General features: G+C 37.2%; 1 long non-coding RNA gene across 2 annotated transcripts in view; it reads right to left on the bottom strand.

Moving 5' to 3' along the window:
- Positions 1 to 4,391: 4,391 nt before the first annotated feature.
- LOC141374106 (uncharacterized) overlaps positions 4,392 to 23,942 on the bottom strand; it is a 102,422-nt gene continuing 82,871 nt past the window's right edge. For both annotated transcript variants that reach the window (XR_012380695.1, XR_012380694.1), the window contains one exon: positions 4,392 to 4,618. This is a non-coding gene — a long non-coding RNA (uncharacterized lncRNA). The remainder of the gene's footprint in view (positions 4,619 to 23,942) is intronic.

Here is a 23,942-nt window from a genome sequence, read left to right as displayed (position 1 = left end):
AGATTTTACAAAGTAGTTGACAATCTTTTTACACGGTAATTTTGATGAGTTCCTATAATAAGACAGGTGGCCACAAAAGATAGAAATTAGTCTTGTTCTCCATGGTCTCGTTCCCCCTCAACTTTATTGCCCTTCAGATAAGGAGAAAAAGAAGTCCATGTTTGTGCAGTATCAAAGATTTTCCCAGTTGCTGGAGGTTCAATCCAAGAACATGCTGACAGAGTGGGACACTGGCATTCATACAGAGACGGCACAGGAAGACTGTGATTCTTTTCCCTTCAGGTTTATAGTCACTTGCTTTGGCTTGTCAGTTATAGCATAAATATCTCCATCGTCATAAAAATGTGACACCATCCTATCTGGGTACCACCATCTTAAAGATCATAAGCTCTAGTTTATGGACAAGAGAGAAACTTCCATAAACTGTATCAGTCAATGTCCAGCCAGGAAAACAGAGACCACTCTGGTCATATCAAACAGAGAGAATTTAATACAGGAAACTCGTTACAAAGATATTGGAAGAACTCCATGAGCCAGAAGAGATAAGCTCATCCAAAGTTCAGGAACTGCAGAGAATCACTACCGTGCTTCGAACCAGAGAAGTGAAAGGGGAAACGGCAGACCCAGAACCCAGACTGTGAGCTTCTGAGGCTGCTGAGAACCCCCTACTGCCAATGCCTCTGTTGGGGCCCCTGGCGCCAGTGCCTGCTTAAACACCGCCCCCCCCGCCCCCCCCCCCACACACACTGCCTTTGGAGCTGCACCAACTGAAAGAACCCAGAGCTCACACTGGCCAGTGGCCTCTCCTACCAAAAGTACCTGCCAGGAGCCACGAGGGAAAAAAAGAAAAAAAAAAGGTTTCTTCCCTCTTTCCAGTTCCCAATTACCTGCCAATGTCTCCCATTAATAGAACTTAACAGGAAGGCAACTGGTGAGGGAACCTGCGGAAAATAGCTTGCAGGCTTTCAGCCCCAAATGTGGAGAGGAGTATAGAGAAGAGGAGGGATAGGGCTCAGATACCCTCAGCAATTCACTAAAGCATCTTTTATACTTTCAAGAGGAGTCCATTTGCCTTCTTAGAAACAAAGAAATAGAACAATTACTTCAAAACTCCAGTCAATTTTTTGAGGCTTTTTCTCCTAGAAATATCTGTATATCTATATTTCTATCTATATATGGATAACTTTATATCTATATAGAAATATATACCTATAGATAGATAGATAGATATTTATAGATACACATTTTCTACATAGAAATAGATATATATTTCTAGCTTTATAGGATATAATTGGTGCCTAACATTATATGTTTAAGGTGTACAGTGTGTTGATTGGATACATTTATAAATTTCAATGTGATTAGCACCATAGTATTAGCTAGCACTTCCATCCTGTCACATAGTTACCATTTCTTGAGAACATTTAAGTGTACAGTATTATTAGCTCTAATCACCATGTTGTATGTTGGATCCCCAAACTTGTTCATCTTATAGCTCGAAGTTTATACCCTTTGACCAGTATCTCCCTATTTCTCCTACCCCTAACCCCTAGTAATTACCACTCTTCTGTTTCTCTGAGTTGGCATTTTTTTTTAGATTCCACCTATAAGTGATATCATACAGTATCTGTCTTTCTCTGACACTTCACTTAGCATAATAGCCACAAAGTCCATTCATGTTGTTACAAATGGCAAGATTTCCTTATTTCTCATGGCTGAATAGTATTCCATTGCTTATATATACCATATCTCCTTTATCCACTCCTCTGTTGGTGGACACTTAAGTTGTTTCTGCATGTTGGCTATTGTGAGAAATGCTGCAAGGAACATGGGAGTGCAGATATCTCCATGGGATCCTGATTTCAATTTCTTTAGATACATACCCAGAAGTGGGATTGCTGGATCATATGGTAGTCCTATTTTTAATTTTTTGAGGAACCTCCATACTGTTTTCCAAGGTAGCCACACCAATTTACATTCCCCAACAGTGCATGAAAGTTTCCTTTTCTCCACATCCTCACCAATAGTTGTTATCACTTTTGTCTTTTTGATGATAGCCATTCTACCTGGTGTAAGATGATATCTCATTGTGGTTTTGATTTGCATCTCTGTGATGATTTGTGATGTTGAACAATTTTTAATTACTAGTTAACATATGGTTTCATTGATAACCATATTTCATTCTTTCCTCTACCTTCTACCTAATGTTGGAAATTTTAAAAATATCAGTATATGTTATATTTATTCATATAGTCTCCTCTATCTGTTCAAATTAAATCAGAGCCAGAAGTAGTGTAATTTATTTTCCTATTTATTACCTGAATTCTCAAGACCAGGCCAAAAAGTTGATGTATAGTGTCAAAAATTTTACTCTAACAAATAATTATTTCTTAAGTAATTATGTGAATAATAAAGTATAAATATTTAAGAATGCCATAAAAATTTTCTCCCTCTAAATAAATCTTAAAAATAATATATTTCCAAATTTTAAAATCCTTAGCTTTAATAGAGACTCTTCAAATTTTTAACATTATTATTAAGTGGTAGAACATTTTCAAGAGCTTTTGCTGACACTTTAACCTTTTATTCAAGGGCTTTTTTGTCAAGTCTGAACCATTTCTTTTCCTAAATAATTTTGGAAATGACACATTTTCTTTTCTCTCTTCTGTTTTTATTTAAAAGTCTAAAATACAGGGGCGCCTGGGTGGCTCAGTCGTTAAGCGTCTGCCTTCAGCTCAGGTCATGATCCCAGGATCCTGGGATCCAGCCCCGCATCGAGCCCCACATCAGACTCCCTGCTCGGCGGGAAGGCTTCTTCTCCCGCTCCCACTCCCCCTGCTTGTGTTCCCTCTCTCGCTGTGTCTCTCTCTGTCCAAAAAAAAAAAAAAAAAAAGTCTAAAATACACATAATGGGGGGTAATTTAGGTATGGCTCTCCAAAGCCTGTAGTCCCTTATATTGACTGCAGGAGGCATGAGGTTGAAAAAAAGAAAAATGAGAATGAAGGCTGGGAATTGTTAGATTTGGAGATAAGAAGGCCATTGGTGACCTTCCCAGTTTGGGTGGAGCAGCTGGTTGATAGGAATTCTGAGGTCAGGCCATCAGGATTTGAATCTTAGCTCTACTACTTACGCTATCTTTGACACCGTGCGAGTGATTTATTTCTCTGAGTCTCATTTTCCTTAAGTGTACAATAGAGATAATTATACCTATCTCATACTACAGAGTAAACACAATAATGCATTTAAAGCTCTTCGAACAATATATGGCAAATAGGAAGAAATCAATAAATGTTTATTGTCATCGGTATTGATACAATGGATTAAAGAATAGTCATACAATTGGAAGCCCCAGAATGGTAGCGCTCAGTGGAGTTCACTTTGGCATTCTCTTGTTCACTCAGTTGTCCTGTGTTTGGGAATTTGTCCCACAGATAAACCTACTCATGTACAATAAGGTGTGCATAATATTGGTAATGGCAGCATTGTTTGAAATCTATAAAGAGTAGAAACAACACAGGGGATGAATTATATACCCCAGTTTCTATCACCAAAGGAATATCATGCCACTTAATAAAAAACTGAGGACGAGGGGCGCCTGGGTGGCTCAGTTGGTTAAGTGACTGCCTTCGGCTCGGGTCATGATCCTGGAGTCCCGGGATCGAGTCCCACATCGGGCTCCCTGCTCAGCAGGGAGTCTGCTTCTCCCTCTGACCCTCTTCCCTCTCGTGCTCTCTGTCTCTCATTCTCTCTCTCTCAAATAAATAAATAAAATCTTTAAAAAAAAAAAAAACTGAGGACGACTTCAGTGTTCTGACATAGAAGACCGCCAAGATATATCATGATGTGTAATAAGATAGGGGCAGATAATGTATATTATGTGCTACATTTTTGTTTAATGGAAGAAAAAGGAAATTTTTAAATGGTTTCTCAAATGGTGTGTTATCCCATCATGTCTACCATTCAATGATCAATTAGATTTTATGACACCCGTACTTGAAACTATAGCACTGGAATCTGCCTGAGACAACAGTTAGTTATTCCCACCAGGGAGACAGCTTTCTTCTATTGATCCCCTTTTATTCCACATCTTACGTCCTCCCTGGTCTCTCTTCCTCTTTCCATTCTCCCCTCTTCTGCTCTGTTCTCTCAATCTTCTTATTATTCTCTTGCTTTTTGCTTTGTCCCCGCTTGTCCCGTGGACCCACAAGCATTCCCAACTCATGTTCTAGCTGACAATGAGGACCAGATCCCTGTACGAGAGCATATCATCCTGTAAATATCACAACAACAACAAAACCCTGGTTTTAACTTTCTACTTTATTGCTTTCACATCAAGTCTCTAAACAACTATTTGGGGGGTATTTGGTACTATTTGGTCATGAAACATTTTTACATTAAAAGCCAAAATCTGGAGGATGTGTTGGCCAACAGCAATACCATCTTGTCAACCATCTGAAGTTCAGTAACTGTGTTCTTATTCCAGCTTCATTACTTCTCACTTCTCATTAGCTGAAAACTCACTCCCAAGACAAGGGACCACAGGAAAGGGTCTCATCTGCATGTTATGCTCATTTCTGTGCTGAACAGAATTTTCTGTCTCCGAAGCCAGTAGAACAACTAGTTTGAAAGAACAAATTTTACAGATGAAACGGACCAAAGATTAAAAGAAAAGCCGTACCAGCCCCTGCATTTGCTAAAACCTATTAGCATACCCACAGAGTAATATGAAGCACAGAAAATACCACTCAACCCGATTTTTCTTGGCCCAGGGGACAGTTGCCAGGAACAGGGTTTGCTCATCTTTATCTTATGCGATACAATTTTTCATACCCTCATTCTAGAGGATTATAAAAAGATTGTCTTCAAATTAGTAGGAAACGAATATCAAATGTGGTGGCTGAAAATACAGGTTTTAGAATCAGACTTAGTAGCTGCAAGATTGTATGAAAGCTACTTAACTTCCTTGAGATTAAGTTCATCTTAAAATGGTGAGGAAAATGATTTTTATCTCAGTAGTGTTGTGAAGATTATATGAAGAATAGGTCAAGTACTTGACGTAGAACCTAGCACACAATAGACACTTAAAATTCGCTAGCATATAATCACTTCCTTTTATAGCCCCAATTGATGATTATGTCCTTATTACTGGTGATCTGCAAAATCTAAACTACATGGTCCCACACAACTCATGTCTAGGGTAGAACTGGATGCCCCAGGCCACTTGTAAGTACCCACTTCACCACAGTTTCCATCAAGCCTTGTGTCTTATTCTGCATGTTCACTGATGGCAGGCTACCACTAGAGCCATGCAAGAAAAAAGCAGCCCTCCTCTCAAAAGAAGTTTTTTTAAAAAAAAATCATATTTGTAATATACCATTCACTAAGAAAAATAATGATCATCTCTGATGTCATCATTAAATCTTGTTCCTTACTGTCCAGAGGCTGTCAAAATAGTTCTTTGGTAAATGTTTAAATGATAAAGTTGTAATAATAATAAAAAGGTGGGGGGGAAGGGTGCAAAACAAAGTTTTAGGAGAGAAAAAAAACAATGCCAGAGAGGAGTAAAAGCAGGAGAATGAGAGCACGAGAGTAAATCAATTCAAAATGTCAAAACCGGAAAATAAAAGGAAAAGCAGCTCTGCTGAATATAATCCAGACCTATACGTGCGTTATAGGAAGGAGGAAAAGAAAAACCCCTCAATCAGGCTCAAATCATGCTCTAGCCCTGGCCAGATCCTCTGGTCGGCTGATGTGTTTATAAGAAATGTACAAGTCTGCGTTAGTTCCTAATTAAGTTAGGATGACTGCCAAAGAAAGTAATAGTATTTTTAAATGAAAGGTTATGGTTACAAATGGATATCAAAAGCCTTGACACTTAAGTGGCCATGACAATAGCTGCCAACTGAAGCTGCATAATTGGTCCCCCAAGGTTGAACCCGCAACTCATGTTTCATTCCCATGAGGGTTGTCCCTGAAAGAATCTAGGAAATGGTAAAATGTCGACTCATTCAGTTCATTGACATTATTCACTTGGGTTGGGATGAAAGCCAAAAAAAAAAAAAAAATTGTTTTTAAATAATTGTGGATTTTATTATGCTGTTTTCCTCTAGCACTCACCTGGTAAGATGGTCCTTGGATAGTGGTTTCTTTACAAATCCCTGAAGTGTATTGAGGAAGAAAAAAAATTAACTGCCTCTATCCAAAACGTGGACTACTCTTTGTTCCACACAAGCCATTCTAAGAAATAAAATAATCGACTGAAGTCTCCTAATCAAATTGTCATTTCAGTTTAATTTGCTACTATTAAGCAGGTAAATAAATAATAAGAATAGACCGTGTGGAATCATCATCAGTGGCACGGTCTCCAGTGAATGGTGCAGATGGAATTCTTGCCAATCACAAATCTAAACGCAATATGTCTTATATTCCAACAAAATGTCATCAAGAGGCTCAAAGAACCCATTTCCATTTTTACACTGCACTGCCAAGGAGAAAATGGGCAAAGCTCAAAGTGTCTGGAGAGTGGAGAAGTCCTTTTGAACCACTCTTGCCAGTTAGCACATTTATTTTATATGAATAATATTTTTCTGCCATTTATTTTCCCTAGTTCAATTTTTTTTGTCTTTAATGAGCCCTAAGGATATTTATTGAAAATGGTGTTTATTGTTAATGAGAATACCTTCTTTCCTCCTTCAGAATTCAGTGCTGGATGGAAAGTAGCAAGTGAAATAGCATGCAAATACAATGCACCATTATTCTCCATTCCAGAATTATACCAGAGAGCCCACTAGAATGTTGCACTGTCAGCAATAAGAAAGCATTCATCTCATTTCTAAAGAACACACCTACTTAAATTTTACAAGGATCCACTCCATCAAAGCCAAGGGGATTCCTTTAAACTCAATTTCATAGCTTTCAGGAAAGGTAAGGGGAACTGTGTGAACCCTAGGGCTGAAGAAAGTGACTTATGATTCTTTTTGGCCTACCAGGGGCTATTTGTCCCCCAGGGGACATTTGGCAATGTCTGAAAACAGTGTTGGTTGTAACAACCGAGAGGAGAGGGAGTGCAACTGGCATCTAGCGGGCAGAGACCAGGAATGCTACTAATCATTCTACAATGCACAGCACAGCACCCCCGCCCACCAAACGGGGAAAAAACAAAGCAAAACAAAAATTATCTGGTATCCATAGTTCAGAGCACAATGTCCTTGAGACACTGTTAGAAATATTCTAGAGCTATTGTACGGCAATTATGGGAATTCAGTGGTTTCACTTTGGTTTCTGTCAGCTTCACCATCCAAATCCTCAAAGCATTATCTTAACATCAACAACAAAACAGCTCACATTTATTGAGCAGTTTCCCTCTACAGTGTGTTATCCTAAGCATTTTCATATACTGTTTAATCCTCCTAGCAGCCCAGTGAGGAATAAACCGTTGATTGTCACCATTCTACAGTAAAGAAATTTGAGGCAAAGGGAGGTCATGACCCACCCAGGTCACATAGCTACAGAGGAATGGGATACAAACCCAGGTTGCTTCTGACTCCAGAAGCAAACCCTTAAACCCCCGGCGTCCTCCACAATAGCAAGAAATTAGAAACCAGAGGAGAAAACTTAAAGGCAATTCCCCAAAAAGGAAAGAATAAGATTTAATAAGTTGCTGTATGAGACTCAATTATACTTAACCAGCTCTCACCACCACCCCCAGTACCAATGCTCAATCCTGAGGAGCCCAGCCTCTTTTTTTAACACACGAGAATGACTAAAAAATGGCCCAAGGTGTACATACTGAATTAGCTCAATTTTCAGCTGGTGGTTCTCCAAATTTCCCTACCCTCATTTTATGGTTAAAAAAAAAAAAAAAGAAAATTCTGTTTCTAAACTAATTCAGAACTGACTTGTATATATAAAAATAACTAATATTTTCCGTGGAAACTTGAAGCCATATTCTTGGCCTAACTGATTTAAGTGGGAGAGGAGCAGCAGGGTAACCGTTCCTCCAACTATTTGCCTCGTGTGGGAGATCTGATGAGAACTCCTCTAAACTCACTTTGGCATTGTACCCAACTTAAGCTAAACAAGCCTGTAGGGTGGGATCCTAGAGCCGCTTGCATTTAAAGAATACACATACAAACACTGTAATTTGAAATGGAAACACAGCTAAATGTTGCCATCTGTGACTAAGTGAAGTCTCATTAATCACTGGGTATGGGGCAGCATTGGTGTGGTGGGGGGAGCATAGATAAGTTACGTAAAAGGAAAAGGGTAAAAAATATTCTTTACAGGAGGGTAGTAAGTGGTTGTTCTCATCTAGCCGATAAGAGCATCCAGACAAGATAAAGAATACAGTTAACAGTACCATACCAGAGCTGGGCCTTCAATTTAATGGTTAATAAAAACACAGTGGTGATAGTTTTTTATCTTTTGAGTGTAGTTGACACACAATGTTACATTAATTTCAGGTGTACAACATAGTGATTCAATAACTCTATAGGTTACACTATGATCATCACAAATGTTGCTAGCATCTGTCACCATACAACACTATTTTAATACCATTGACTATATTCTCTATACTGTACCTTTTATTCCCATGACTTATTCATTCCATAACTGGAAGCCTGTACCTCCCAATTCCCTACACCCATTTTGCCCCCTCCCCAACCATCCTCAGTTTGGTCTCTGTATTTATTAATCTGATTCTGCTTTTTGTTTGTTTATTCATTTATTTTGCCTTTTAGATTCCACACAGAGTAAAATCATATGGTGTTTGTCTTTCTCTGTCCGATGTATTTCGCTTAGCATAATACCCTCTAGGTCCATCCATGTTGTTGCAAATGGCAAGAGCTCATCCTTTTTTATGGCTACATAATATTCCATTGTCTATATATATCACATCTTCTTTATCCATTCATTTATTGATGGACACTTGGGTTCCTTCCATATCTTGGCTATTGTAAATAATGCTGCAATAAACATAGAGGGGCATATATCTTTTCCAATTTAATGTTTTTGTTTTCTTTGGGTAAATACCCAGCAGTAGAACCTACTGAATGAGAGAAGATATTTGTAAATGACATATCCAATAAAGGGTTAATATCCAAAATATATAAAGAACTTACACAACTCAACAACAACAAGAATCCAAATGACCCAATTTTTACAAGACCAGAAGACCAAAGCAGAGATTTTTTTCCAAAGAAAACATACAGATGACCAACAGACATATGCAAAGATGTTCAACATCACTCATCATCAGGGAAACGCAAATCAAAACCATAATGTGACATTACCTTACACCTGTCAGAATGGCTGGAATCAAAAAGACAATAAATAACAAGTTTCTACACAAAGATGTGGAGAAAAAAGAACTCTCATATACTGTAGGTGGGAATGCAGCCACTGTGGAAGACAGTATGGAGGTTCCTCAAAAAATTAAAAAAAAGAACTACCATATGATCCAATAATTCCACTACTGGGTATTTACCCAAAGAAAAGGCAGTGGTAATTTTTAAAGTGTTGCATAAGAGTGATAGAAAGGGTTCATAACACTACATGAGAAGAGTGTTTCTAAATTATGGAGGTCTACTCAATCCCAAATGGATTTCCATCATTCTATGATTATTCTACCAAAGTCCTGATTTCACCATTATCCCTTATGTTTCCCTCTGTTAGACCTCTCATCACATAGTATTGCATTTGTATTCTAACTTGTTAATCTTCTTCGTTAGATTGTGAATCTCTGGAGACCAAGGTCTGGGCCATGTTCATACATTTATCCCTAGGTTATAACACGGCATTTGGCACATAATACATGCCTAAGAGAATATTGACAAATGAAAAAAAATGTCATCCTAAAGGGAGATCCTAGGAAAACACAAGTCCTTACTGTGAAATACTTTTTATTAGTGACTTACATGAGGGTATAGAAGGCTTGGTAAGATTTTAAATGGCACAAGGATGGAAGAGTTAGCTAAATATATTGAATGGTAGAAACAGAGTTTTAAATTATCTCTGGGCATGACAGTCAGGCCAAAATCAACAAGATGCAATTTAACAGAGATAGATGTAAAATCCTGAACTTAGGTTCAAACACGCAATTGCACAAACACAAACCAATTTTGTCTTAGTTGAGTAGTGTTTTATGTGACAAAGAACTTCAGGGATTTCACTGACAGAAGTTTTAATATGAGCCAAGTGCGTGATTTGGCTGCTAGAAAAGCTAGTGTGATCTTAGGCTGCCTTAGCAGAAGTGAGTTATTTATGATATACATATAGCCCATTTAATTAGGAAATAGTTTGGTGTGGCCATTAGTGGCGATATAACACATTGATCAAGAGAGGTGGAGGACCTGCAGCACTCGGTATGGTCATGCCACATCAGGACGCTGTATTCAGTTCTGAGTACCACATTTTAAGAGGGATATTGACAAACCCAAGTGTCTGAAGATGACTGCCAATTGGAAAAAGCTCCAAAAACCAGATCTTATGCTCCTATGCTGGACAGCGGGAAAAAAACTCAGAAACTTTTAAGCTGGAGAAGGAAAGGTTTTCCTTGAATATTTTGATGATTGAAATTGGAAAATGTGTTCTGATCCCTGCCTTGCAATCTCCATGGCTGGGGCCACCTGGCAGCTATTTTTATTCACTCAGTAAATATCTCTAATGTGCACTAGGTAGAAACATGAATCCTGTCCCTCCTAAGGGAAAACTTAAAAGAACCCTGATTTAGTAACTCAGTTGTCTCAGTGTCAAGTGAAGTTGTCGGTGACCTCACGATAACCTCATGGACTCCTATCCCCATAGCCAAACTGGAGCCCCATTCCCCATGTCAGCATTTGAGTCCTTGTTTGTTCTTCATGCTTGGATCATCTTCCTGATGATGTTCTCACCTGTCTGCCTCCCTACCTGGATTTCTGTATTTGATCCACTCACAGGCTCCCTGTCACCATACTGGGACAGTCATCACCTTGAGGACCTTAGGTAATTGCTGAAAACTGTTTCACCTGCTAGGCTCATAAACACATCTCCAGTCCCATACATTCCCACAACGGCTTTCCCGTTGCCTCCCTACGATAGTAATCTGTGTGACTCAGAAGGCTGAACGGGTCATACGGAGAGTAAATAAGGTGGAGGCCATTTTTTTCATTCAATTAAAAGAAAGATGTTTCTAATAATACAAGTTTAAAAAAACAAAACAAAACAAGATGAGCTGCCTTGTGAGAAAGCAAGTTCACCATCACCAGAAACTCTCAAAGAAGCCTAGGAGTAATTGGAGCAATGCCAGGAAAGGATTGCTGCATTGTTAGCGAGTTGGGCTGGGTTGATTCTAAGGGACTGCCCCAAGCTTTGGTGTATCAAAAATCAGCCAGGAAGCATGTTTTAATGATGTAGAATTCCCAGAATCCAGTAAGTCCTGGTTGGAGTCCAAGAATCAGCATTTCAGACAAATACATCCCTCACAACACGTGATTCCAATGCAAGCGAATGTGAGTCACACTTTTTAAAACACTTTAATGACTGAAAGTAATCAATATTTACTGAAAACCCACTCTATGTTGAGGGCTTTATATATATTTTTTCCTTTTGTTTTTTAATTAAACCTCAACACAGTTCTGTGGGAGCTGTGACATAATCATTAAGAACTTGTACTATCGAGTACTAATCACTAAGTACTATGAGGTAGTACTGTCATTCCCTCATTTCCACATAAGGAAATTGAGACTCAAGGAAAAGAAGTCAGTTTGCCTCAGATCCTTCAACTAGTAATAACTCCAGTCTATCTGTCTTCAAAGATTATACATTGTAGGAGCACCTGGGTGGCTTAGTCGGTTAAGGGTCCAACTCTTGATTTCAGCTTAGGTCATGATCTCAGGGTCATGAGATCGAGCCCCGTGTCAGGCTCCACACTCAGCACCAAGTCTGCTTGAGATTCTCTCTCTCCCTCTCCCTCTGCTCCTCTTCTCTCTCTCCCTCTCCCTCTCTCTTTCTCACAAATAAATAAAGAAATCCTTAAAAAAAAAAAAAGATTATACATTGTACTACTCATCCCAGCTCTAAAATTCTATGATCCGGTAGCCAGAGATCGCCACCGACAGGATTGAGTGGGAAACTAATTCTAAAGATGGTCATATGCATATAGGGAATAGACAGACACCTATCTCAAATTCCACCATGAATAATTTCACAAACGAAGAAACTGAGACTCAGAAAATGAAGTAATATTGACAAGGGTTTGCATCAAGAAAAAAGTATGAATTTGAACCCGTGTTTCTTTTGCCACCTACCCTGTGGCTCTAACCTAGGGTAGGTCACAACTGCCTGGAAAATTCTTCTCATTCAAGTAAACACAAATGTTTTAGAAACAAAGGTGGGAAACAAAAGTGGAATTCAGGGTGAACTCGTTCTTGTATAAAGACACTGCCACCCACAAACATGGAAACAGTGTATTTACTCAAAAATATTTATTTTCTATCACATAGCCATAGTCTGAAAGACTTAGCTAACAAATGACATTTCAGAAGTAACCAAAGACAGCACAGTGTGGAGAGAATTTGAGACTCTTTTGTTTTTTAAGATTTTATTTATTTATTTGACAGAAAGAGAGAGCACAAGCAGGGGGAGCAGGAAAGGGAAAAGCAGGCTCCCCACTGAGCAGGGAGCCCAATGAGGGGCTCAGTCCCAGGACCCTGAGATCATGACCTGAGCCGAAGGCAGACACTTAAACAACTGAGTCACCCAGGCGCCCCGAGAATTTGAGTCTTAAGAACAGGCCAACTTAGTAAATTGTCATTAAAAGGGTTAGCTTTGGAAACAGACAACCTTATGTTTGAAGCATTGCTTCTGTCACTTACTTTACTTGACTTTTCTTAAATTCTGTTTTCTCATTTTTTTAGTTTTTTTTTAAGATTTTATGTATTTGACAGAGAGAGACACAGCGAGAGAGGGAACACAAGCAGGGGGAGTGGGAGAGGGAGAAGCAGGCTTCCCGTGGAGCAAGGAGGCCGATGCGGGGCTCAATCCCAGGACCCTGGGATCATGACCTGAGCCGAAGGCAGACGCCTAACGACTGAGCCACCCAGGCGCCCCTCTGTTTTCTCATTTACAAAAATGAGGATGATTGTGTCTACCTTGCTAAGTGTCAGGTTTTAGTGAAGTTATTTCAAGTCAAGCTCCTAGCACAGTACTCGTCACATGGAAAATGCTCAATGATAGTGGCTGCTAATCTGGACCTCTGAAACTGTCCAGAGGACCAGTGCTCATCTCCAGAGAGCAGGGCACTCGTGTAACCCTGAGGGCAGGGAAAAGGAAGTTCAGCATGCTACAGTAGAAGATACAAAGAAAAGTTCATAATCTGCATGTATTGCACCAAATCTTGGGATTGAGCTCTTCTTAGGAAAGAAGAAGACCCAAAATTACTATGTCCTCTGCCCAATAAAGCATTTATCTGTAGAAATTCTTAGTACAACTGTCATATTAATATGCAATTGTTTCAGTATAATCTTTAGGACAAAAAATTGTCCTGCATTTCCCCTACTCCTAATGCTGGTTCAGTGTTAATATTCAAGTAAGCTTTTATTGAGTGAAAGAATAAAAGGCTGAATAAATGAATCACCTCATAATCATTCAGCCCACCACAGAAGAAACATTACATATAAACTCCTCACAGCAAATATACTCAGGGATTTTTCTAATCCAAGGGTCAGCAAACTTTTTCTGTAAAGGGCCATGCAGTAAATATTTTCAACTTTGAGGGACGTATAGTCTCTGTCCTTATGTTCAACTTTGCCATTACATGTAGCCAGAACATAAGCCATAGACAATGCAAAAAATGAATGAACGTCTGTGTGATTTACGGACACTGAAATCTGAAATTCTATCATTCTCATGTGTCATAAAATATTGTTTTTCTTCCAACCGTTTAAAAAATGTGAAGAGCGCTCTTAGCTCATGGGCCGTAGAAAAACAAGTGAGCTGTCCTAGACTCTAGTCCAGGCAACAAGCACCAGTGAATGTTTCCATGAAAAGCTGTTTCCAATTATTTCCAGTAGGAGTGAATCTAAAGTGATTTCTTCAAAGCTCCTAAATATATATTTTTTTTTACATGGGACCAGACTCAAAATACATACAAATGGTAAATTTACTCTAGTTTTCAACCTTCGGTGGATGACCTAATATACCTGCATTATGACATAGACACATGAGGGTCTCGATTGTGAACATGAGTAGAAAAATATGTTCTGTTAAGATATGTATTCTCTCAGATATACACATTTCTGTTTCTAAGGGATCACTTATTGGAAAAATCAGTGATTATTCCGTGAATATAAGAGTAATCAGGTACCCATCGGGATCTTCCTGCGGGAGCCTAAACTTCCTGATGTATGTGTGTGTGTGTGCATGTTGAACTCACGTACGGAATCTAAACGGATGAACTATATATGTTTACAGAGTTCAGATAAGCATCCACATTGTTATTTATACTGCATTTCTGTTATCTCTGGGTCTGTCTCCTGTAAAATGTCAACGCAGGAGAAAACAGGAACAGGATATCTGGGAGATTTAAATCTCGGCTGATCGAGTCGGTTTATACACTGGCTGTAGGAAGCAAGCTGAAAACCAAAACTATGAATAATGAGACCGTCTTTAGATATTTAAAAAATCAAACAAGTACAGTCGTATCACATGCGTTCATTTTTATTTTAAACAGCGTTATTTATGGTTTGCCGGGGGAAAAGCTATTATCTTACAAGACATAATCTTAGTGCCCAAAATTTAGAAGGAGGGGGAGACTTCTATTTAAAATGATTGTCCAGGGCCCACCTCAATTTCACCACTGACTCACCCGAACCTGGGCAAGTTGGAACCGTCTGAGTCACACATTGCCTGCTGCTGGCTTCTCGTCATGATCATTTTGGTCAAGTTCTGGTGATCCAGAGAATACTTGAATGCCACGTCTGTATACAGACAGCAAAGCTGGATGAGAACCAAGAGAACCAGCGGTTGTGCTTTTGATGTAAGAGTCAGTACTGATAGTTCCAGATCCCCACCGGTAGATAAATCTCAAAGAGTCAGTCTTCAAGGTTCTTGTTTGCCTGTTGCTTGCTTGTTTCTTTATATTAATTCAAGTTGGCCATGACTAGATAGATGTAGGATATAATAACTAACATCTGATAGCACTAGTTATCGTGTTGAAATAATTTTATTTTATTTTTTTTAAGATTGTATTTATTTATTTGACAGAGAGAGACACAGCGAGAGAGGGAACACCGGCAGGGGGAGTGGGAGAGGGAGAAGCAGGCTTCCTGCCGAGCGGGGAGCCTGGCGCGGGGCTCGACCCCGGGACCCTGGGACCATAACCCCAGCCGAAAGCAGACGCTCAACGACTGAGCCACCCAGGCGCCCCCGCGTTGCAATAATTTTAGAGCTATGATTTAGAGGAACTCCAAAAATTCATAAGATTTTTATTTATCTCTCTTCTTTCCCTTAGTTCCCTTGGTTTAAGCACCTGTTTGGTTTATAGCATTTATTCTTTTATCGAGAATTCCTAACTCTCTAAGAGGTCTAACATCTTAAAATGCTTTCATGATCTACTTGTCTATGAATAAATATCTATTTTGGTTTTTACTATCATAATTGTTTGAAGTAGTATGTGCTCCTTGTAAAACTTAAATAATAGGTAGGGAAAAAAAGTTAATAATCTCCTCTAATCCCCAAACAATCCCACATCAAGAAATTACCAATGTAACCTATGTGGTATCTAATCTCCCACACCTGTTTCTATACTCACCAAGGCACATACCAACATATATATCCATATATTGATTTTTGCTCACTTCATTTTTTAAAAAATTCAGATTTTTCATAAAAAATTCGGGTTATTCATTATACATTTCTCACAGCTTGTTTTATTTCACTTAAAAATGTATCTTGGAAATGCTTGTAGGTGGATATATATATATATATATGAATTCATGTTTCTAAACATGTTTTGATACCTGCATAATATTTTGCAGGTTTATTAAATAAATATTTTCAATACTTCTCTGAATTGATAGGCATTCAGATTTTTCTTCCAGCTGGTCTAGAAAAATACTTGCACAAATGCATAAGAAAATATGTATATGTGTGATTGTAGTGTATACATATTTTCTTATGCATTTGTGCAAGTATTTTTCTAGGACACAGTTCCAAAAGAGGTGTTTGCTGGCAAATAACTTTCCTGAGGGGGTAAATGAGCTCACTCCAGGTATCTGAGTGTTGATGCTATGAAGCTCTTCAGTGTTTTCCAATACAATGGGTGAAAAATTATATTCTATTATTGCTTTAGTACATATTTCCTTGAGTACTAGTGAAGTTGATCAGACTTTCAAAAATTTATTGGACATTTAACTTTACTATTCTTTTTCTATTAAGTTTTGTCTTTTTGTTAATCAGTGTCTAGCAATATTTTAAATGTTTGCAGTAATAACCCTTTGTCATTAGTATTGAAAAAATTTTCTCTGAATTTGTCATTTGACTTTTTTGCAGTATAGCTCAACATATGGAGAAATGTAATTGTTTTCTGTAGTCATACGTCTATTTATTTCTTTAAGGTCTCTGGTGTTCCTTCCTTCTTAATTTTCTTTTTCCTTTTCTTTGTTCACTTATTTTTAGCTTAAACTTCTAATATATCTAAAAAAAAATTTTATATATGACATCACATAAGAATCTAGGTTTCTGTTTCCCAACAAAATTGTCAATTCTGCCAGCACCATTTTTAAATATACCATGCTCTTCCCACTGAATTAAAATGTCATCTTCATGCTTATATTAGGCTCTACTATATGTGTGGACTATCTATTTGGTGCTCTTCTATTCATCTATTTCTGTGCCAAACAGTACAGGTTTGATTATAGCAACTTTATGGTAAGTTTTGATATCCAGTAATGCAAGAATCCCATCACTATCATTGTTCCTAGAATTGTTGGTAATTCTACAACATATATTCTTCCAGATAAACTTCAAAATTGTTTTGTCTAATTTTAAAAATCACATGTGGAAATTCTGATTGAATATATATAAATTGGTTTTATATATTCATTTTTGAATGACTGGTTTTTCCATAATACTAACTCTTTCAAATCAAGAACAGAGCATGTCTCTTCATTTTAGAAACTTCAATAACATTTTGTTCACACATAATCTGAAACTTTCTTTTAAATGCATCCCTTTCATTCTGATTACTAATATAAAGAAGAGCAATTGATCTGTTTTTATGCTAATCTTATATTCAGCTACTTTACCAAATCTTAATATCTTTAGTAGAATCACTTGGATTACATGCAAATAAACATATTTCCTTCTCTTAATATTTATGCCATTTATTTGTTTTCTTGTCTCATGGCTTAATCTAGAACCTCCAAAAGAGCATTTAATAAGGAGGAAAGTTGTGAGTATCCTATAGTGTTAGTTACTTTTAATGGGAATAACTCTAATACTTTACTAAGAAGCATGCTATTGAACTTTTTGATAAGGGGTCTTTATTGTGTTGTGATAGTTTTCTCTGTCACTATTTTTCTTAGCATTTTTATTAGGAATGGAGTTAACTTTAACTTTGATTTAATTTTCTCTTTTTAGACAGAATTGATAGAATGATAATGCTTTTTCCTTCTTTCATTTGATAATGAAATGGCATTTTTTAGTTGAACTATCCTTGCATTCCTGGAACAAAACTTACTTCATATATTATTCTTTTAATACACTGATAAATTTGATTTGCCTATATAGGTCTAGGTCTATAATTTTTTATACTTTCAGTATTGAGTTTGATACTAAGGTTATGCTAGCTTTGTAAATTGTGTGTGTAGTTTTCCCAAAATCTTGAATAATTGTATTATGTGTGGATTACCTCTTTTTGAATATTACCTCAAAAGATCCTGAATGTTACCTAGAACACAGATGCAAAACCATCTGGGTCTCATGTGTTTTAAAATACTGAGTGTTCTGCAACAACATTTTTATAACAACATTTCTAATTTCTTCTACAGCAATTGGTCTTTTTAGGATTTCTATCTTTTCTGGGGTAAAATCTGGTATTCATATTTTGCTTGATAAATTATCTAACAAATTATATAATAAAATTTCTAATTTAAGCATAGCATAATGCATAGAGTTGTTGAATCATTATGCTGTATACTTGAAACTAATGTAACATTGTGCATCAACTATACTCAAATTTTAAAAATTTCTAATTTATAAACAGACAGTTGTACATAACATTCTTAAAATTTTATTAATCTCAGTATCATCTATAGTTATTTTCTTTTATCATACCTCACATTATATAATTTTCTCTTTTTGTTTTAAATCAGATTAGTATATCTATTTAGTCTCTACTGTATTTTTAATAAACATATAGCAAGTAATAACAGAGAAAAAAATAACTCTCCTGATAATAACTCCATCAAGAGCAGCTAGGCAACTTGGTGTAGTCACCAAAACTATTTGTTTCCTCACTTTCATAGTGACAAATAAGCCCAGACAAGGAGGACACAATAAACCTATTTGATTCCTTAACTCAATACAACAGCCCTGGATTTTATTTATTAATGTGCATGTGTGTATTTATTGATTTATTTACTTATTTATTTTGGTCAACTGGGGAAATTCTACACTATTGTTTCTACTTCCTGTTATACCTGGATTAATGCTACAGATGAGATGCAACAATCTGTATCTAAGCTAAAAGAAAAGGTATCCTGATTTTCTAAATTAGACTCAGGAAGTTAGTCTTCCTGACCAGCTCTAAGAAATCTTATGTCATGGTTCCATGGTGTCTTCTAGGCCTTTTTTATAACACTTCCAATTATACTCGTTTGTGTCACAGTTATTCAATATTTGTCATCCATTGTCTTGAATGATTCTGCACAGCCATCATCCAAACAGATGATTTAACAAATGATTCAAAATTGAAAACAGGATGAAAACATGCTGATCAATGATGAAATCTCACCTTCATGAGAATAAGCAACAGTAGTGAGTATCTTGGCAATCTTCCTGCAGCTTTATCTGGATAAGGACCAAAATGTGGGAGTGCAAATAAAAATGTTCACACGATCTTAGGGAAAAGAATGATTGTTCTTTAGCTATTGTCGCCATAGTAGCAAATAGCCATCAGAGCCACTTTTAAATCTACTCAATTGATCACTGACAATTTTGCCTCAATAACGGTTCCTCATTTCTGAAAGTCAGCCAGTGAGACACAGATCTGCTCCAAGAAACATGCCCTTGAATGCCAACCAATCAACAACAATCTCACCTAAATAATCATGCTGAAACAGGTCAACCCACTTACGCCTCTCAAAGTATGCCAATCCCTGAACCCTGTGGTGTTCAAAAACCCTACACAAGATCAGCAGTCTACTCTTTTCAGAGAGACTATGTGCAATTGGTATAGACTTCCTTTATTATAAGAAATAAACTTAGTATTGTATTTTTATTTAAGATATTAAGTAGTGATCTCACCACCCTTTGACATTCAATAAATATTTATCTCATGTTAACTATGCTAACTCTTGGTGTTTTTTAAAAGGAGCAAGTTCGCTGCTCATTATGAATTCCCCAGAGTAAAATGCACACTGTTTTCAAATGTGTTTAATGTCCCTAAATATCCTGAAGAGCAGTGAAAATAAGCATAATAAAGATACAGAAATATGTAGAAGAAAAATTTCTGACTTGATGCCTAGCCCAATGAAATAATTCTAATTTATCATATGCACAAATTACTCATTCTTCACAATAACTATGATTCTAATAATGTTTTTAGTATACCTTTAAATCCATTTTGGGAGTAGACAGATGAGGAAGAAAAGGAAAGGAAAAGGAGGATCCGAAAGGAAAAAACCAGTAAATGAGGAAGAATAAAAGGAAGAGAAGGTAAGTTCTGGCAAATTATTTATGGGAAAGATAAAGCCTCAATGAATCCATAAACTGAACAAAGTTTTTTGTGTGCTCTCTTTTCATTTTCCTTTTCCTCACTGCTGGCCTCTGAAGTACTCACTATTTGCTCCCCTTCTCTTAACTGAGGACCTAATTTAACCTCACTTGGCTGTCAACTAAGCCCCATAAGAAAATAATAAAGTTTCCATTTAAAAACATTTATTGGACACTCACTATGTGTCTTACTGGGTGTTGTCACTCCCAGAGAGATTCTCAATGACCCAAAGACATCTTAAAGCCCAAAGTGATAAATCCATTGTGAAATTTTAAGCACTCGGGTATCTGGTAAAGCATGTCTTTGGGGGCAGAGAACCACACAAGTAGTCACAATAGTATTTTGAACTTTGGAAAAATCCCATAAGCCTTATTAAATTTCAACTTCCTTCTACTTTTTTGCAGAACAAGTTTTCAGGATAAGGCAAATGATTCCTTTTAAACTTATCTATCTACATCTGTATATGGAGGGAGGGGTTAAGGAAGTGGTGGGGAGTGGGGGTTTTCATTTAAAAGTTTACCACAGTCATTGCAGAAAACAATGGATTTTGTGAATATATCCGTTGGTCACTATCAGAAATAGAAACATAGGCTGAATGGATCTCCGTGGTCTCATTATTTTGTGTTTTATGACTGTCATTATTCTCTGTGCATAAAAAGAGAGCAGTTATATCATATTCCTTTTGATTTCAACTTTTTTTGCATAAAGATCAAAAACTTCACGATTATGTTAATACAGACACGGTTTTCTAATTCTATTTGTTAAGTTATTGCTGAACTTAATACCCATTTGATGGTGAAGTTTTCTTCACCATGAAAATGTCAGTTGCCATTATATTTAGTACTATACCAGCCCTAAAGTTTGTTTATATTTAAAGTGGAAAGTGAAGTAATTCAAAATTGTACGGACTAGAATTAAATTTGTTTTCATGTATCTACTGTCTCCTGAGTAGTTAAAATTGATCTCCTCATTAAAAACATTTTCTTTTTTAAACTACATTTATTAAGTAAATGAATTCTTAAAGTTTACTCCATAATTTTTCAACAAAATAGAACGTGTAATTTCTCAAAATAAAGTTACTGTTTGAATCCTAAATCTTCCAGCAGTTCTGATCCTATTCCTGAGGTTATCATTAGCCAGAAGGTAAGGTCCAAAAGGAATCTCAGGCATTGCCTGGCATCCTTTTTTTTCCTTTAATTTTCTTTCTTCCTTCATTTCTGAAGCATTGGCAAAAATGGTCTAATTCAAAACTGAACCACAGAAAACATTGTGTGTGTGTGTGCACGCGCGTGCGTGTGTTGTTGTTGTTGTTGTTGTTGTTGTGTACCTATATATTTTTATTATTTTTTAATAGAGGTAGTTCCATTATCATGGTAATCTAAACTAGAAATTCCCATCCCACCAAGTAAATAAGTTGTTTATATAACTTTGTTGTTTCAGGAAGAACCAAATCAGTATTTTTTGACAATCCATTGTTCTGTGCTCTCACTGGCTATCTGGCTCTAGACAGTCACTGACTTTTCACTGTCTCAGTTTCTTCATCTGTAAAAAGTATAATAATTCCTCTATGCAAAGCATAATTGTTAGGACTAAATGGGGTCAAAGAGCAATGTATACAAAAGAACATGGTAAAACTTAAAAAAAAAATTAATACCAATACTCTTTTCCAGCATACATATGGCAAGCATTGGCACAGGGAGTGTAGAGAAGAGGGATTAAAATTTAAATTTAAATAAGACTAATTAAATGCACAAGAGCTTTTCTCCTAGGCAGTCTAGAGAATTAGTTTTCCAGCTACTATTTTAACACTATTAGTAAGGAAGAATTCAGACAGGAGGTCCAAAAATTCAAAGACAATTTGCATTAGGTCAATTAGTCCAGACAGATATGCACTGAGCATTTCAGGAAATATACGCCATGTATTCTTGAATTTCTGGTTAAGAGAGTTTTTAATCCATTTTATACATTCTTCTCACCAACAATAATTATTTTCTTATTTTTACTACAACTTGCGACTGCTTCGAATTTATTATTATATCAAATACACCTTTATCAAATTTTTCCTGCAAAAATTCTATGATATGTATTTCAGCTTCCACTGCATATTTTTATAGTTAAATCTGTTTCTACGTCAGCATTTCTATTATACATTTGTTTTTTAGGAGTTTAAAACTCATCCATAAAAATTAACTAAGGCTGAAACTTGGCAGACTGCTTAGAAGCACATTTTGTTTTTACCAACCTTCAAGAAAATCCATATGGTTGTTTCTAAATTCCTGTATATCAGGCTTAAATAAAATAAATCCTGGCCAACATGAGACACTTATTTAGGCTAATTCACTTCAAAAACAGGAGTTTTTTTTTTTTTAAATACAATCATTCCATGACTGGCTCTCATTTCTTCTCCAAGGGGCTCACCTCCCCCCACCCCGTGCCCCCACCACCCACCCCCAAGTGGATGCCTGGTCACCCTGGTAGCCAGCCTGGCTAACACCTGCAGCCCAACACTTCTAACCGTGAGATACGTAGCTAATGTTTCATGTTGTCATAGAACTGTGAAGGTTTCTAGGAGCTGCCAACTGAATTGTCACATCAGAGATTTCCTTGGCTCAGCTCGGCTCCTCCTCTATCCCACCCGAAGACATGCCCTTTTTAGTATTGTGGTCACATCCATAAGCCCCAGAAGGCAGCATGTGAAAAAAATTACTTCTCACTCCTGTAGGCAGAGCTGTCTCTACTCGACAAAACAAGCCATTGCTTTGAACTGTTGGAAAAGAATTTTCCACGGATCTCTCCTGTTTCTGCATGTCTTGCAAATGAGGTACGGGCTGCTCTTTGTTCCAGACCACCTTCTCAAGGATGTTTGTATAATGAACAGTCTTGAAAGACAGAGATAGGGTCTCCCTCTGCAGGAAAGGACAGGTATGTTTACTGTCCAGCATAATAAAAATAATGTCTCTCTCCAAAACAAAGCGCAGGCAGGCTTGCTGCCCATTATTATGGATTCAGGTTCCTAAACTCCTAAATAGGAGCATTCCTCTTCTGCATAGGCAGGTATCATCTGACTCTCTTCACATTCACCCTGTGGGAATTGGGGCTTGGAGAACTAGCACATAAATGCTAGCTCTCTGGCAACTGCTATTACTGCTGTTATTATGAGTAATAAACCATCCTTCATCTCAGACTCGAGCATCTCATCTCTTCTAACATTTGTGAAACTGTGGCATGTAGGGTGAAACTCAGAATACACAGACTGTCTCTTCCACTAGTATACAAGCTTCTTGCAAGCTGACACCAAAGCTGCTTTATTTATCACTAAGTGTCTCCAACACTTAGACCAGTAGCTGGTAAATAGATGGTGCTCAATAAATATTTGTTTTAATAAGCGTGAGGTAGAGTTCTAAATTCAAAAATGGAAGGGTGGCAATCCCTGGGGCCTCTCTGGTGACAAGAGTTTCAAGGAAAGAAGTGAGATTTAAGGTGAACTCTGATTGCGCCCCTTCTCCAGTCTCCCCTCTGCTATAAGAATTTGAAAATATCATTTAGAGACCAAGCCTCTCCAAAAGCACTTTCATGTTTTAGATTTCTAGTAGAAACACACTTTATATCTTTACTTCTTTGCTTCTAGTAGATCACAGAATATAGCCTCAGAGATTCTGTATCCTATGAGTTAGAATGTGTGTGTTTTCTCCTCTTTTCTCTTGGCTTCTTAAATATTTTCACTCTCCCTTCCAAATGGCAGAATTGGAGCAGCACAGTGAATGACAGGTCAATTACCTCTCACCTTAAAAACCTGTCTGTCTAGGGACAATCAAGTGGTATTACTTTAAAATGCTGAAATTAATTTTTCCTAAAATTTAAAAAGGTTTCCTCATCACTGGCTCTTTGGTCTGATTTCATGACAATGTATAATTTACTACACCATGTTCAGAAAAAGATTTTAAATTCCTATAAAGCATGTGGAAG

The sequence above is a fragment of the Callorhinus ursinus genome, unplaced genomic scaffold (assembly GCF_003265705.2).
Source record: "Callorhinus ursinus isolate GAN/ISIS: 27379988/994484 unplaced genomic scaffold, GSC_fseal_2.0 scaffold14, whole genome shotgun sequence".
Classification (NCBI taxonomy): domain Eukaryota; kingdom Metazoa; phylum Chordata; class Mammalia; order Carnivora; family Otariidae; genus Callorhinus; species Callorhinus ursinus.
The sequence above is the reverse complement of the archived record's forward strand: the minus strand, read 5'-3'. Positions and strand labels throughout refer to the sequence as shown.